Here is a 16,646-nt window from a genome sequence, read left to right as displayed (position 1 = left end):
CGCCATCCCACTCATTTCAGCCACCTGGGACCCATTTTCATGCAACTCACAAAGGCATCTTAATATTGAGGTCTCAATCCTCCTGTTAAATATCGTCTAAATTAGCTGCATTTGTTAGGACGAGGCAGATGGACAAACCAGAGCTCAGCTGGATGAACCCTGTTTCTTCAGCGAGGTGGTACTAAAGGTACCTTCAAAAAGAAACCCAACTCCCCCAGACCTTCTAGTGTTTTGGTGCTGTTGAAGAAGGGAAAGTCATAGAATGGTTTGGGTTGGAAGGAACCTCAAAGCCCATCCAGTTCCACCCCCTGCCACGGGCAGGGACACCTCTCACTGGATCAGGGGCTCCAAGCTCCATCCAACCTGGCCTTGAACACCTCCAGGGATGGGGCAGCCACCACTGCTCTGGGCAACCTGGGCCAGGGCCTCCCCACCCTCACAGCAAAACATTTCTGCCTAAGATTTCATCTCAGTCTCCCCTATTTCAGCTTCAAACCAGTCCCCCTCATCCTATCCCTGCACTCCCTCATCAAGAGCCCCTTCCCAGCTTTTCTGGAGCCCCTTTCAGTGCCGGAAGCTGCTCTAAGGTTTCCCTGCAGCCTTCTCTTCTCCAGGCTGAGCAACCCAAACTCTCTCAGCCTGTCCTCATACAGGAGGTGCTCCAGCCTTCAGATCATCTCCATGGCCTCCTCTGGACCTGCTCCCAGAGCTCTGCGTCCTTCCTTTGCTGAAGACTCCAGAACTGAAGGCAGGGCTCCAAGCAAACTGTGCCTATGTTTAAAACCTGGAGAATCTTCACGTCACAACACCTCCAGCGGGTGATGGTAGCTCTACCAAAGGCGGCATTGCTTTCCACAAACCCCAAATCAGCTGTTTGGGAGGCTAAAATATGTTTTCCTTACTCTCTGGCTGGAGTTACCACTGCCCAGACCCAGGATGCTGTCCAGTTTGAGGAGGGAGGAGGTGGAATCCCAGGAGATCCTGGCTCTCCATGCCAGGGAAACAGTGGAGGGGCCTCAACTGCTTTTATTTCCAGGCTCTTGCTTTCTCTGCTGTATCTTAACACATTTTTCCTCTTGGTTAAATCTGAATTTAATTGTTTGCTATGACATTAACATCTGACCTAGGGTTTCACCTGCAGCCAACCATAGCTCTGCACTTTAGGGCTCTGCCTAACAAGCTCGTGGATATCCTCACCCTTCTGTAATACTTTGTGCAGAGCTGGTTGATAATCTGGCCAGCCCAGGGTCACAGCTGGAGGACTCGCTGCTCTCCAGACCCATCTGGTTGAACTTCTGCTCCCAACCCAACTCAGGACCTGCAGGTGACAGGTCCAACCTTGATCCCAGAAAGGGGAAGGAGAGGTCCTAGGAGCAGCAGCACCATCACCATTGGGCTACTTCGGTGGCCACTTCAGCACAGGAGATGGTCCCTTTGCCACCAGGCTACCAGCAGAAGCCCTTTAGCAGTAGAAATTGGGTTGCAGCTGCAACTCTTCTGGACCTCATCAGTGTCCCCTGGCAAGGCTGTCACCACTGCATGTCAGATGGCTTGAATCCCCCTCTCGCTTCACTACTAAATCCTGGAGAAGAGCCTAGGCAGGAGGATGGCGACCCATGGGCTCTGCCCTCATGCTGCCAAGCACCACGGCTGGTGGAGCAGGACAGACCCAGCCCATTGCACCCACCTGTAACCCAGTATCATTGTCTGCCCCACTGAGACCAGTATCGAACGGTTGTGGGCCAGGAAGGAGGAGAGGTGCTCAGCAGATACCAGGAGAGCTGGCATCCAAACCACTCTGATTTAATTTTATTTTTAGCAATGTCATTTTCCCATCCTCATTTGAGGGTGCTTGCAACAAAAGCAGCTGATGGCCTGGAAACCAGCTCTGACTTAGGAGCGGGAGGCACCCATCCATGCAGCCCGAGGGAGAGCTTTGAGGCTAAGAACATAGTAAACAGGAAAAACAGTCTAGTGAATAAAGAGGCCACCTTGGACCTGTGAAGTACTACCCATGAAATGCTGGAAAACAACTGCTCATCTCACTCATTCCCATCACCACAAGTGGGGAAACCGAGGCACAGAAGCATCCAGGGTCAGCAAACACATTTGCAGCACCCCGGGACCACATTTCAAAGTGCTTTTCTTTCTTTTCACTTGCCTACCAGATGAGAGACAGAGCTCAGGGTTTTCTCTGTGAGGTTAAAGAACAATCAGGAATCCCTCGAGCAGGGGAAGGCTGGAAAACAGTTGACCCAAAACACCAGCCACAACCGGAGAAACCCAGCCTGGGACTTGGCAAACCAAAAGCTTTTGTTTGCCATTTAGACAGAAATAAATTAGAGAGTCAGATGCTAAAAAAAAATAGAGAGAGAAAGAAAAGAAAAAAACCCAAAGCCAGATCAAGATCAAGCAAGAAATAAAAAAGCTGTTGCAAAACACCAAGTCAGGGTAGGCAAATCCCTCCCTGCTCCCAGCCCCATCACACTCCCCAGCAGAGAGACCACACTAGAGTGAGCAATGGAGCAAGGAGCCCAACCCTCTCCCAGGGGACGCTGGCTTCTCATCTCAGGGTGAAATGTGGCCAATTTGGGGAGTTTGGGAACACCTGCAAGCAAGCTGGTGGAGGAGGAAGGGAGGGATGTTGTGTCAGCAGCATCCCTGCTGGGCTGGGTACATGCTCTCAGTGCCCTGGGGTGAGCAGCCACCCCTATGCACTGCCAGCAGAGCATGGGGACGTGGTCCAGCATGGATAGTGGATGTTCTTCGAGCTAACAGCAGCTTTCACCACCGGTTTTCACCTAAAAATCCTGCTGTTTGCAAAGATCCTGGGTGGAACTCATCTCTACCCTGACTTCACCACAGCCAGAGCGCTGAGGCCGCAGCAACACTTGTGTCCTGCTACTGAACCAGGATGGGGTCAGCACGGAGCTGCCCCAGCCCAAAGCATCCCTTCCCTGCACCCCAGAGACCTCCTAGGGCAGAGCAGGCAGCTGATGGTTTTTGCCCTGTGTAGCTAGAGGTCAGAGCAAAACACACTTTGGATGTTTCTGGGTGTAATTCAGCTTTCCCACCAAGAAACTGGTGTCTTCTTAGGGTCTGTTTTCTCCTCACTAGCCCCACAGGCTGTTTCCCCTTCCTCTCCAGGATCCTGCTGATTCATAAAGAACTCTCTCTCACCTGTGCTGAATTTTGGAGTGCTATCACAACCTCAAATGTGTTTTTCTTGCTCTCAGGGTCCTATCAACCCCCTGTGGAGGACAGGACAGCCTATTGCCCTCAGCTGCACTTGCAGGGCGTAGGAGTGAGCTGCAATAACCAAACCTCTCTGAGAGCTCTTCAAATCTTTGATACAATTGAGATAGACAGAGCCTGAGGCAGGCATCCCCCTCCACTTTTTTCTCTCTTTATTTTTGCTTCCCCCGACCTTTTATTCCCAGTGGCCAAGAGCATTTAGTCTGGCTGGGAAAAGGAAATCTCATTACAGAATTATGGTTCATTTAGCAGGTCCCACTGGAAGCCCTGCAATAACCACTGGCCTCCTAACAGGATTAGCCTGTGTCTCAACCTCCCGATCTCACTGCAGTTGTCTCCACTCCCTACGAAGGCTTGAGTACCCCAGAAGACCCCAAGCCACCACAGAAATCTAAGATGCAGGTGGACACGGAGAAGAAAAGTTTGATGGGAGCCAATTATTGACGCTTAATTTGTGAGAACAGGGGCACTGCAGGCAAAGGTTTGAGCAGACATTATTCTGGGGTTTCCAGCTACAAATCCCACATTGATTTGCAGTCTTGGCCTCTTAGAATCATAGAATCACTAAGGCTGGAAAAAACCTCTTAGCTCATCCAGTCCAACCATCAGCCTAGCTCCACCGTGCCCACTAAACCATAGAATCATAGAATCATAGAATAACCAGGTTGGAAGAGACCCACCAGATCATCAAGTCCAACCATTCCTATCAAACCATGTCCCTAAGAGTCTTGGCCACATGTTTTTTGAACCCCTCCAGAGATGGAGATTCCACTACTGCCCTGGGCAGCCTCTGCCAGGGCTTCATCACTCTGTCAATAAAGACATTTTTGCTCATATCCCATCTAAACCTCCCCAACCCAGACCACTCTATGATCAAGAAATAAGCCAAGTTATATGGGGCCACCAGAACAGCCAAGACCAGCATTTTCAGTTCAGTGATGCTGAAAACTCATTGCTTATCCCATCCCCGTTCCCACTTAATACAAGGAAGAGGTGGTGAAACAGCAATAAATTGGGTGTAGCACTGCGTATGAAACTACCTCTGCCTCTCATCACAAATCTACTCCCAGTGTTTCATTACTGCACCAGTTTATACACAGTGAGAACACAAACTCTGTCCCCAGCAGCAGCCAGCAGAAATGTCAGGCTGGGGATGGCAAAGCCAGCTTTCCCAACACAGTCTGGAGCTGGATGCATGCTTGGCAGCCCAGCTGAAGGCAGAGGGGTAGTGGCAGGAGCATTGCAACGTACTTCTTCCTATAACGACCAATGAAGACGACAGGAATTGTCTCAGTGGCATCATTCCAGGTGTTACCTCAGAAAGAAGGAGCAATTTTCTATGATTCTATGAAAAACATATGCATCATTTGCCTGGTTTGCATTTCCTTGTTGGTTGACAGTGACTGAACCCGAGCCAGCAGTGGCCCAGGTGGCCAAGAAGGCCAATGGCATCTTGGCTTGGATCAGAAACGGCGTGACCAGCAGGTCCAGGGAGGTTCTTCTCCCTCTGTACTCGGCACTGGTGAGACCGCTCCTCGAATACTGTGTTCAGTTCTGGGCCCCTCACCACAAGAAGGATGTTGAGGCTCTGGAGCGAGTCCAGAGAAGAGCAACAAAGCTGGTGAAGGGGCTGGAGAACAGGCCTTATGAGGAACGGCTGAGGGAGCTGGGGTTGTTTAGCCTGGAGAAGAGGAGGCTGAGGGGAGACCTCATTGCTCTCTATAACTACCTGAGAGGAGGTTGTGGAGAGGAGGGTGCTGGGCTCTTCTCCCAAGTGACAAGAGACAGGACAAGAGGGAATGGCCTCAAGCTCTGCCAGGGAAGATTTAGGTTGGACATTAGGAAAAAATTCTTCACAGAAAGGGTCATTGGGCACTGGCAGAGGCTGCCCAGGGAGGGGGTTGAGTCACCTTCCCTGGAGGTGTTTAAGGCACGGGTGGACGAGGTGCTAAGGGACACAGTTCAGTGTTTGATAGGAATGGTTAGACTCCATGATCCGGTAGGTCTCTTCCAACCTGGTTATTCTATGATTCCTTTGAGCAGGAAGAGGTGGCACATCTTTGGTTTAACCAAAAAAAACAGAAGCAGGAAACTTGGTTAACCAAGTTTGCCAAGACTGGGTCATACAGTCACTGCTACCTCACTCCATCACACACCTGCTACAATGAGCTTTTGCCATGCCAGAGTCCACATCAGTCAGTGCAGCGTGCAGCCCTGCAGACACCCAGCTCCCCGGTGGTCCTCTGGGACCATAACCCACTATGGACCTTCTCCAGTGAGGGGTGGGAGCCCTGGAAATTGTTGGAGCCCACCCCAGCCCAACCTCCAGACATGCCTCTCCTCTCTGACAACACAAGGAGCCCAGAGTGTTTGATCCCAACTTTGATGCTCCAAATGAGCTGGGGTGGCTGAGAAACATCATTAGTGCTGGAGGAAATAAAAGGCCACATAGGATGTTATTTTCCAAGACAGAGCACTGCATCCCTGTCCCTGCAGCTCCCACACTGTTCCAGCTCCACCAGCAGATGTTTCCATCATTAGCAAGACTTTTGTCTGAAGGTGAAGGGAGGCAGCAGCCTTCACACTGCTGCTAACGAAGCCGCGTGGGCAGAGGTTAAATGCTGGGGGTCAGCTCGGTGCTCAGATCGCAGCAGCAAGTAGGAGTTTGTGCTCACAGGATGAGCGGGACGATACTGTGAAGGTGGTGGGACCTCATGGGGCTTGCATGACCTGCCTGGGGAACAAAGCACGGGGAGAAGACAGAAGCTGGGGGAAGAGAGAAAGGAGGGATGATGCAGAGCTGGGAGCAGGAAAAGTTTTTCTCATGCATGCATCATGTAATTCAGTTTGCAGCATCTCACAGAAGCCAAGAATTGAGTAAGAGGCCAAAAGGGATGAGGTGTTTATGTAGCTAATGAGAACACGCAGGCTGCAATCATCCCTACTGGTGAGAGAGCCCTAGGAGGGTGCAAACCCCCACTCCTGGCCTTCCACCAACCTCAGGTCACTGGGAACACAAAAGAACCCTCCCTGGGGAGGGGGTAACAGATGACCTCTGTCAGGCAGTCTGTCTGTCCTGAGTACCAGCAGCAAGGTGCAGAGGATGGACAGGGGAAGGAACTGCCTGCACCTTGCTGGAGCACTGAGGCAAGGATGTTCTCACTCCCTAAGACAGAAATTGTCATTGTATCCATCACCTTGGCTTTTTGGAGGATTTTCTTAGCCCCTTTTTGGCTGCAGACTGTGCTGGCACAGAGGTTTGAGCACCCTCCCCCTAAGCACCATCACTATTTGAAGCATTACTCCCCATCACTGCTGTGCAGGACAGAGATCACAGAATCACAGAATAACCAGGTTGGAAGAGACCCACCGGATCATCGAGTCCAACCGTTGTGGAGAGGAGGGTGCTGGCCTCTTCTCTTAAGTGACAGGGGACAGGACAAGGGGGAATGGCCTCAAGCTGCACCAGGGGAGGTTCAGACTGGATATCAGGAAAAGAGTTTTCATAGGAAGGGTCATTGGGCACTAGAACAGGCTGCCCAGGGAGGTGGTTGGGTCACCATCCCTGGAGGTGTTTAAAAGACAGGCAGACGAGGTGCTCAGGGACATGGTTTAGTGGTAGACAGGAATGGTTGTACTCAATGATCCAAGAGATCTTTTCCAGCCTGGTGATTCTATGATACTTGGTGAGTTTGGAATGAACAGATCTGCCTTTCTATCATAGCCACATACAATATCCAAGAGCATCAGTCACTGCAGAGAGGGGGATATGGGGCGTGACCTGGCCAGCAGGAAGCCTTGATACAACTACACACCAGACCCTGCACAAAGCAGCTGCCCAGCTTCCCCACCACCACCACCCTCTTTTCCATTTTCACGCTCTTCTCATTTTTTTTCTTTGGCCATCCAAGTATCTTTCAGCAGCAACAGGGTCTGGCAACCCAAAACTTTCCCTAGGGAAGAAGTTCTGGCATCCAGCGGCCAAGTCAGGAGACTCTGGAAAGTAACTCTGTGCCTGTCTCATCTCACGACTTGACATATCACCGCTGTCCATTTCCCTTCCCAAGGAAATCTGATTTGTTCCAAAGTTTATAGTTTCAGTGACCTAATCCCAGCATAGTTGTTCCTGTTTCCCTTTAATTTACTGCCACAGCTTGTATTAATTGATATATTGCAGAGGGCTTGAACCAAGCTAATTGTTTTAGACAAAGAAAAAAAGAAGAAAGAACGGGAGATGCGAGGTCCCTTAGTGGATTACAAAGGGATTTGAATGGGGAACCAGCAGCCACCAGAAAACAGAAATAGCTCCAAACAGAAGCAACTGTCCAAGAAGTGGAGGCTCTCCAGGCTGCCACTCACAAGGTGCCGTCATGCTCCTTGCATACAGAAATATCTTCCCTGGGATGACCTTGAGGAGAAAGGCAAAGTTGGGGAGAGGAGGGCTGTGATGGTCTCTCTGCTCTGCTGGGGTTGCCTTCACCTCTCTGGCTGAAGGTCACCAGAGGCAGGATGAGATACAACTGCACAAGTTGGAACATGTAAAATACTGACTTGCTATTGGGGTGAAGGTGGTAAAACACAAGGGATTTTCATCCTTGCAGTTATTAAAAACTTGGCTGGGTCATGGCTCTGAGCAAAACCCTCTGGCTCTGCCTTGAGCGAGGACGCCCACGGTGCAGGCAGAGGAGGCAGGATGCAAGGCAGAGCACACTGATTGCTTGTATGGGCCAGGTTTGGAGACCTGGAGATGTGTTCTAAGCAGAAGGCAACAGAGAACAAGACAGAGGAGGAAGCACCTTCACCTCTACCAGCTCTATGTGATAGAACCACGTAGCATTTCTAGTACTTCGAGCAATACCCCAGCACTGGGTCAAACCACGACCTTCTCAAGGAGTAGCACAGGGCTGTGTGCAGGTGCCAGTGGAGAAGCATTTCAGACATGAGGATGCATGGAAGGGTATCCTGGCAGACCCCAGGAGCAAAGCTCACTCCCCTCAAGTCCCTGACACCCTCTGAACCACAGCACCATCCTATTAAAATATTAACATTTTCCAAGCGAGAAACTTGTTCCATGTTGTTTTCCTGGCCCGAAGCCCCCCTCTTTATATAAATCAGCCCAGGCTCTTTCAGCATGGCTCTCACAGAGAGGTTGATTTATTCGGGAGCAACACAGGGAGTTTCCAGATTAACATTAATTGCTCTCCCAAATTACTTAATAGTTTAAATTGCAGTCCTCTCTTTGGAAATCATCTCAGACAGTTCAATAAAAAACTATCATCGAAGAGACAACTGCAAATTGATAAAGTCTTTGAGACGAGGCTAATATCATTGCTGTCTGGCAAATTTATTCAGCTGAAACAACATGAGGAGGATAAACACCCTCACTCAGCGAGGAAGGCACTGCCTGCTACTGAGTTGCTCAATTTTCTTGTCCAGAGCCGCTCTTATTACTTGGAGAGAACCACAAAGCTGCTGAAAAAACACAGTCGGCTGTAATGCCTGTGAATAAATAGCACCAGCCTCTTCCTCACAGAGGAAAAACTCAAGATTTAAAAAATTAATAATAATAATAATAATGCAGCAAATGTTTGTGCTAGTTATGATGGGAGGCAGGGACCAGTTCTCCCCTCCGGGGGATGATGTGGACGCAGGAGCCGGCTGGCAGCCACCAGGCTCCCGCGGAGTTGAAATTGTCACCCAGGAGGGAAGGGGAAAACTTGTTTCATTTTGGCCATTTCCCAATTTCCCAGCCCCTCCGGGGGCAGGAGATGCGATGTGGCTGGCAGGGGAGGCCAGGGCAGGGCTGCAGGGCACACAAGGAAGAGCTGGATGGATGCGCAGGGGGCTCAGCACCCTCCTGCTGCGGTGAAAGGGGGATCAGCAGAGACACCGGTGAGGATGCAGCCTTGGCAAAGAGCCTTAAGGCAACCTGAAGGTGCAGGATCAAGAGGGTGGATGCAAAGGAAGCACCAGGGTGGTTTGGGGGGATGCAAATCAAGAGAGACACCTCCAGTGCACCAGGAGCATCCCCTCTGCCATGCAATATTTGAGGCCGTGGTGCAGCCTGGGCATACACGTACCCAGGGTCAGGGAGGACCTTGCAGCAGCACAGCCAGGTCACCATCCCAAAGTGACCCCGCTTGCCAACAGCCCCCGTACACCCTGCTCACACCCAGCCAAGCCCCTGCTCCTCCCCATGGCACTTGGTGACCTGCCCTTCCAAGGGCTGAGCAAGTTACCCATTTCCTTTGGGTTTAAAATCTTTTCTGGAACATTTTGCCAGAGGGTGTCGGGGGAACAGGGTCTTTGACACTGGCCGATGGGCAGCAGCTCAGACCTGTTTACCTGTAACACAAACCCTGTGCACACTGGGTCCTTCCAGACCCCAGAATCACCAAGAAACAGTGAAAGAAGGGGCTTGCACGCAACATGCTCAAAGAAGAGGCAAAAAACCCCATCTCTTTCCCTGGAGAGCTGTGTGGGAGCGAGGGGGTTACCAGGAGCCGCTGCCCAGCACGGTGCCAGGAGCCACAGGGATTTGAGAGAAAGCCCGGCAGAGAGCTGCCATCTGCTCCTGGCACCTCGTGCCACTGCCGGAGCCCGAAAGCGTGCGAGTGCACGGAGAAAACAAACCGCAGCCAGCCCTTCTCCTGCCGTGGCTGGCCGAGAGCAGCCAGCAGCCCTGTGACCCGCGCCGGTGGGCTCAGTGCAGGCAGGGGGACTCGCAGGCGGCTGGGGCACGGGCCACATGGTGAGAAGCAGCAGCAAGGTCTGCTCCAGCCAAGCTGCCAAAGCCCTTTGAGGTGTTTAAAGGGGTGCAAAACGCTGCCTGTGCTGGTTGCTTCACAGCCAGGGCCATGTCCCCCTGTCCCTCTCGGGGTGGCTTGTGCAGCAGGAAGGGTGGGAAGCAGAGGAGGGGATGCTGTAGGGTCCCCAAGGATGCACCGACAACATCAGTTCTCTGTGTCACGGTGTCAGAAACACTGATACTGAGAGAGAACCTGGGGCACAAGCTCATCCTCCCAAGGATGTGCGGAAGCTCCTGGGGCTGCTGCCATGGGAGGGATGAAGCGACGAAGCCCACGCTAAAGGGCATTCGCACGGCCACCCACAGGGCCACAGCTTTGATGCCCACCAGCCATCAGCAACAACAGCACAGAGATCCATTCCCATCCTTCTGGAAAGGCATCCAAGGGAGCCAGTTTAGCAAAGCAGCCAATTAAAGCAAGAAACAAGCAAACGGCAAGCACTGGCATGCAGCCTTGGCTACCACAGCCCAGTGGCCTGTGAGCCATGGGGGGGAGAGTGGATGAGTTTCCTGACCCACAACCCAACCCCTGCTTGGGGCTGAGCAAAAGAAAAACCCTTTAAAAAACAAAAACGAAGGAAAGTCTCATTCATCATTCATCCTCTGTTTGTTTTCTGCATGCCGCTAAGCTCAAACAAGCAAAACAGATTAGCTGGGCTCGTTTGTTTCCTACTTAATTACACCTCTTTGCCGCTGATGTAATATTTCGAGATTTGGGTTGCTAAGGCTGAAAAACCACCTGCCCCCATCCCACACCCACCTTGGCTTTTCATTCCCATCATGAAAAAGCCCAGATGGGGTGTTTTGAAAAAAAAAAAGTAAAAAAAAAAAAATCCCCTCTAATTATTGAGGAATTCAACACTCTGAATTCAGAAGCTGCCAGCGAGCGCTCAGGTTGTCAGAAGCAGATGGACGGCAGCTCCAGCTTTTGATCACAGTCTCCAAACCCCTCCCCAAGAAACAAGGAGAAGGGAGGGTGGGGGTGGGTAAGGACCCCACATCTGCAGCCACACGCGGTCCAGGATAACTTCAGTTGATATTCCACCCCCCTCAGGATTGCTTTGGCATCAATAGGACTTCCCAGGAAGCTAGAGCAGCTGCTTGCCGACGCAGTTTGTAGATGAGGTCCTTGCTGGAGGAAGGAGCACAAGCCTCCCCACAGAAGCTGCTCCACAAGCTGGAGGTGCCTCCCCTCCCCTTCTTTTCTTCCTCCCTTCCCCTGCCCCACAGCTGCCCCACTGCACCCCACATCACTTTGCCAATGCAAACATGCGCTGAAAATTTGCCATAGGTAATCAAGGCAGAGCACACCCTGCTAGCCTGTGGCATGTAGGAGAAGCTAAAGGTCCCAAAAGAGCACCAAGATGCACAAGGGAGGAATTACGAAGGATTTTTAAGTGGATAAAAGAGCCCTGGAGACCCCAGGTCATCAGCGCGCTGAGCCAGGAGGGAGCTGCTTCAACCAAAGGGATGGGGTGGCACGGGTCCCCACCCACTACGCAACAGCCAAACATGCCCTAGGAGGGGAATAAGTAAAGTACTCAGAGGCTTGGAGCTGAGAAGTGATGCCTCTGCAATTCCCAGGCTAAGGGACCAGTAGAGGATGGAGAGATGGGGAGAGTCGAGCCCCATATCCCATCCCAGATAAACCACAGTGGTCCCACACCTGGAGACCTCTGCGTTGGGTGGGATCCAAAGACATTCACACACCCCTAGCCATGCAGAACCACCCCTCCATCAACGCAGAGCCAGACCGCCCCAGGTGCCCCACCACCCCCAGCCTTACTTGAGTCCAGAGAGATCCGGGTATCGGGCATCATGCAGATGCTGCTCGGCCAAAGCCCCGTTTCCCCCCACCCCGCCGCAGCTTGCGGGATTTCAGCCCCAAAAGAAAGAGCAAACAAAAGGCACACACCGACTCCATCCCTCCAGAGCTGTCAGAGAGGCAGGGGGCTGGCCAGAGCTGGGGGGAGAGAGGCGCTGGGCTGCGGGGAGAAGAGGCTTTGCTTGCGGTGGAGCAGGCGGAGGGGCCGGTGGGAGCTGCGGGAGGGCTGCGTGCGCGGTGCCAAGCCGGCTGCGCAGCCCCAGCCAGCTTTCCCACGGTGGCATTCGCCCTCGCTGGGGCCCAACAGGGTCCCCAGCCCCTCCCCAGGCTGTGCCCAGTGCCACCCAGCTCCCCAGGGACCCACTCTGCCCATCACGCCAGCCAGGGCTTCCCAGGGTTGGGATGGGGAGAAATTGGTTTTGGGTTTGAGTGACCAAAATACCCACAGGACACCTGGCACCAGCGCAGCCGCAGAGTCCCTGGCAGTGACTGGGAGCTGACAGAGGAGTCTGGTTATTCAATAACTTTTAACCTCCCCAGGTGGAAGCTGCCTAATCACACAAGCTGTGGGGTTTGGCTTACTTTTTGTGATTTAGGGTCTGTCTCTCCCTTGGACTGACTGGTGGAGTCGCAAGGATAAGAGCAAGCTAGAGATTTCGATTCCTAACACCCAACTAATAGGAAAAATGAGAAGTAGAAAGCCCAGAAGACCCTCAGTGCTGCAGAAACAGGCTGCAGTGGGTTGTCCCTGCTTCCTGGGGACACACGCACAGGGGATCACGACCTTCCCACCTGCTTCTCCAAAGCAGAACCAGTCACAGACCCAGGGAAAAGCCTGTTTCACCACTATAACCAGGGTGAGCAAGGCTCTTTCTGCTTAAAACCAAAGGAATTCTATATGTCTATAAGGAAGGAGTTGAGTTTTTAAGCCACCCCCAAAAGAGCAGCAAGGAGCTCTTGTCCTTGATGCAGCAGTGGGGTTTTTCTTTGAACTTTACCTCTCTGGCTTGATCAGGAGATAACAAGTCTTTCCAAGCATCTTGAAGGGGTTTGCATTGATTTTCTCAGCTACAAAGTGAGGGAGAGCAGAAAGGCACCTGCAAGCTCCTTGCCATATCTTCACACCCCACATACTGCAAGGTCTGGTGTGCCCAGAGAATTAGGATGCATCCAAAGGCTCCTGCATTAATTAAACCAGTGCTTCAAGATTAAATAATCACCAAGGACCCTATTGTGTCCTCTACTTCCAATCTCCACATCAAGCCTCCAAAGGGAGAACTTGCACCTTGACTCAGCATTGGGTTCAGCTGCTGCAAAACCCCCGAGTTTCCCAGGCTCATCTGATGCAGAGGAAATTTGCTTCTTTAAATCTAAGAGACTTTAACCCTAAGCAAGAGCTCTCCAGCCCCAGTAGAGAGGGATGTGCTTCACCTGCACATCACACCCACGTGGATATGTCTCTCTCGCCCAGAAATCTCAGCTCAACTCCAGGGAACCCAGACCTTGGAAAAGAAAAACTGTTTTAAACATCCTGTCCTGCTTGACATCAACACCTATAGCTCAGGTCCCTGCTATATTTCACACAAGTCCTTCCCATCCCAATGTGACTCAGACGTTGCTCTTGAGAATGTTCTTTTTCATGTCCTCCCGTTGCTCACTGTTTGCCTTCAAAAATCCAGCTGGGAGCAATTTAACCCAGTGTTTTCCCCTTCCAAAGCCAGACTCAGCCCTCAACAAGTCTCCATAAGACTTTTGAGCAGTCACCTCACAGCAGAGGCATCAGGGCAGTTCAGCATCTCTGCTTTTCTGGCCGTGGTTGTGGCTTCCCAGCTTGGGCTTGGGAGAAGTAGGATCCATCCCTGCACATCAACCAGCTTTGTGGAAACGAGGAGGAAGGTGAAAAAGGCAAGGAGGAAGCCCTGAAGGGAAAGTCCTAGGCAGGAACGGGAGGCAGCTCCAGCTGGGGTAATTGCTGTTTTATCAGCTTTCCAAGCATTTGAAGGAAACCCTTTGCCTTCCCAGCCTTGTTTCTGCAGGCAGGAGTGTTTCGAGCCTCAGCAACAATTTCCACCTGCCCCTTTAGGAGCTGCACACAACCTCCCCATCTACTCAGACCCCAGACCCCATCCCGCACAACACGCATTCCAGCATGGACTTCACAGCGTGCATCCCTGCAGCAGGAGGCCACCCATAGAATCACAGAATCACCAGGTTGGAAAAGACCCATCGGATCATTGAGTCCAACCATTCCTATCAAACACTAACCCATGCCCCTCAGCGCCTCGTCCACCCGTCCCTTAAACACCTCCATGGAAGGTGACTCAATCCCCTCCCTGGGCAGTCTGTTCCAGTGCCCAATGACCCTTTCTGGGAAAAATTTTTTCCTAATGTTCAGCCTGAACCTCCCCTGGTGGAGCTTGAGGCCACCCAGCATCACCCCAAGCCCCTGTGCCAGCCCTGCTACACACAGAGCTGGCATGGGGTCTCGATACCCCAGCCCAGCCAGGGTCTCGCTCACCGCTGGGTCCAGGGATGGATGCAGCGTTGTTCCCTGGGAAGAACAGTGCCAGCGTTGCTCCCCAGGAGGCTGTGGATGAGCCGCTTGCCTGCACCCATCAAGTGTGGATGAGCAGCACCCAGAGGCCCTTCTCCTGCCAGGTGCATTGTATTTAAGGTGTGGGAGAAAGCACTAAGAATGGAGCAATCCATTTTCTCCAGAGAAGCCCAGGCAGGTTTGCTCCAAGCCAAGCCCAGGGGCAGGACCTGGGCAAAACCACCAAGAGCGTTTGCCCAGCCACAGGGCAATGGATCCCTATAGATGAAACTTTCCCAGCAGATCAGCTGTCTGGAGCCTCCCCACATCCTTGAGGAACAGGACGCGTGATGCGTAGCCTGCAGAGCCACAGCAGAGCTGCGGTTTAGTTGCTCCACCAGCACGGTTCCATTGCTGTAAGTGCAAAACATACTCAGAAGAAGCCCAAGATGTTGGGTTTGGGGGGCTCTGGGTAGGGAGCAGCTATTGATCACCACATGGAAAGGTGCCACGTGGAATTCCAAGCAGCAAGCCTCCTGTGCAAGGAATAAGCAAGGAGTCACCCCCACCTAGGATGCTGGAAAAGAGGTTGCATGGAGCAAGCAGCTGAAAATACGAGTATATTAGTTACATCCTACAAAACAAAGCAGTGTGGGCTGTGACCAGGTTGAGGAAGGACTCATTGCTCTGAGGATGACTTTAAACACGCTCCACACCCACCTCCAACCTCCCAGCAGTCACAGCATTATCACCCATTGAATCTGCAGGCCTGAAAATAGCAGTCAGTGAGTGAAACCCAACCCGGGGCTCGGCCGCCACAGTGGCGCTACTCTGATTTCAGTGTCCACGAGCCTGGGGGTGGCTGCCCCCTCCTACATCCCCCCAGTCACCACCATCAGAGCCTGTTGATGCAATGTCAGATGGATGGTGCCAGCAGACACACAGGGACAGTTGGTCCCTAAAGTACCTCTGACAGGCAGCAAACCCAGCACTGCAAAAGCTCATGAGATATAAAGGTGTTTATGGAACGTGATTTTCCAAGAGACCTTTAGAAATCCCTCTATGAGCTTCCAGAGCTGCTGCATGACTGGGTGCAAGATCCACGTAGAAGGAGTCACTTCTCTTTGCCCCGTAGAAAGGTCGTATTGCCCCAGCAGATCACAGCTAGCATGGGTTTCCCGTGCAGATATAGGCGAGAGCCCAGGGGGATCTGTCCCGCTGCACGCCTTTGAATTTTCATGCTTAGGGTCAAAAAAATGGTTTCAGGTCCCCTTACCTGCCCAAAAAGGTCAGCTCGTACTCCAGTGGGACAACCTCTCCACCAGACGGAGCCCTCGAGGTCCCTAGGCACAAACCACAAGCTGCAGATTTATTTCCAGAAAGGACCTTGAGCACTACAGTCCCATCGCCACACCACCAGAACCCAACAGAACCCCCATGGCACGGGGTGCCCCATCCCCCGAGGTGCAGGGTTTGCTGCACAGACACAGAAAGCCACCCTGTCCCCCAAAAAACATGGAATAAATAAGTAGCTAGAAGGCATGGCAAAGCCTTCAGCCAGTTTTTCTACCTGGTGCTGCTGAACGCATGGCTCTTTAACCTCCAAAAGAAGCTGCAGGTGCAAAGTTTAGCGCAAAAAGCTTGGAATTAGGAATTGCTGCTCCTTCCCAGGGCTGTCAAGAGGAAAAGGTCCTGTGGTGGGAACCAGGCAGGAGCTCACGTAACATCTCTGGGCACAGGACAAGGCAGAGTGGGTGGGGGGTCAGGTTTCTGTCCTGGAGGGCAGCATAAAAATAGAAGTGAGGAAAGGAAATGTGCTGAGCAATGGGAGAGCAGGACCGTGGGGATCTCAGCCAGAGCAAGCCCCTTCCTAGCAGCTGGGCAGAGGAGGATGGAAACCCCAGGGCAAAACATAGGGGGAAGCTGGGCAGCTCCCTTATATGACCTGGCTGTCATTAATCTTGTTAAGGAGCCAGGTCTTCCTGCAAAGTGGGATCAGCTCAGAGCAGCAGTTGTGTTAAAGGGCTGGTAGCTCTGATAGAAGCAGCTGAATAGTCTGTGCATTGTCAGCAGCCTCTCTGGGGCTTCACGCAGCCCCAACAATGTTCTCCAGGACATCTGTGGTGGAGAAAGCTTGGACTGTCCCAGCATGTCCTGCTCCTAGGGGAGGACAGCCCTTGATGAGCTAATCAAGCCTAACGAAGAGCTGGAGCTGGGCTTTATGC

General features: G+C 52.3%; 1 protein-coding gene across 1 annotated transcript in view; it reads right to left on the bottom strand.

Annotated features, from left to right (window-relative positions):
- Positions 1 to 12,085, bottom strand: part of NOS1 (nitric oxide synthase 1) — a 72,159-nt gene extending 60,074 nt beyond the window's left edge. Inside the window, exon 1 of the mRNA XM_069870828.1 lies at positions 11,979 to 12,085. The gene's annotated coding sequence lies outside the window, so the exon portion shown is untranslated. The remainder of the gene's footprint in view (positions 1 to 11,978) is intronic.
- Between the last annotated feature and the right edge of the window lie 4,561 nt (positions 12,086 to 16,646).

Source organism: Phaenicophaeus curvirostris, chromosome 17 (genome assembly GCF_032191515.1).
Source record: "Phaenicophaeus curvirostris isolate KB17595 chromosome 17, BPBGC_Pcur_1.0, whole genome shotgun sequence".
Taxonomy (NCBI): Eukaryota; Metazoa; Chordata; class Aves; order Cuculiformes; family Cuculidae; genus Phaenicophaeus; species Phaenicophaeus curvirostris.
This window is presented reverse-complemented; position numbering and strand designations above follow the sequence as displayed.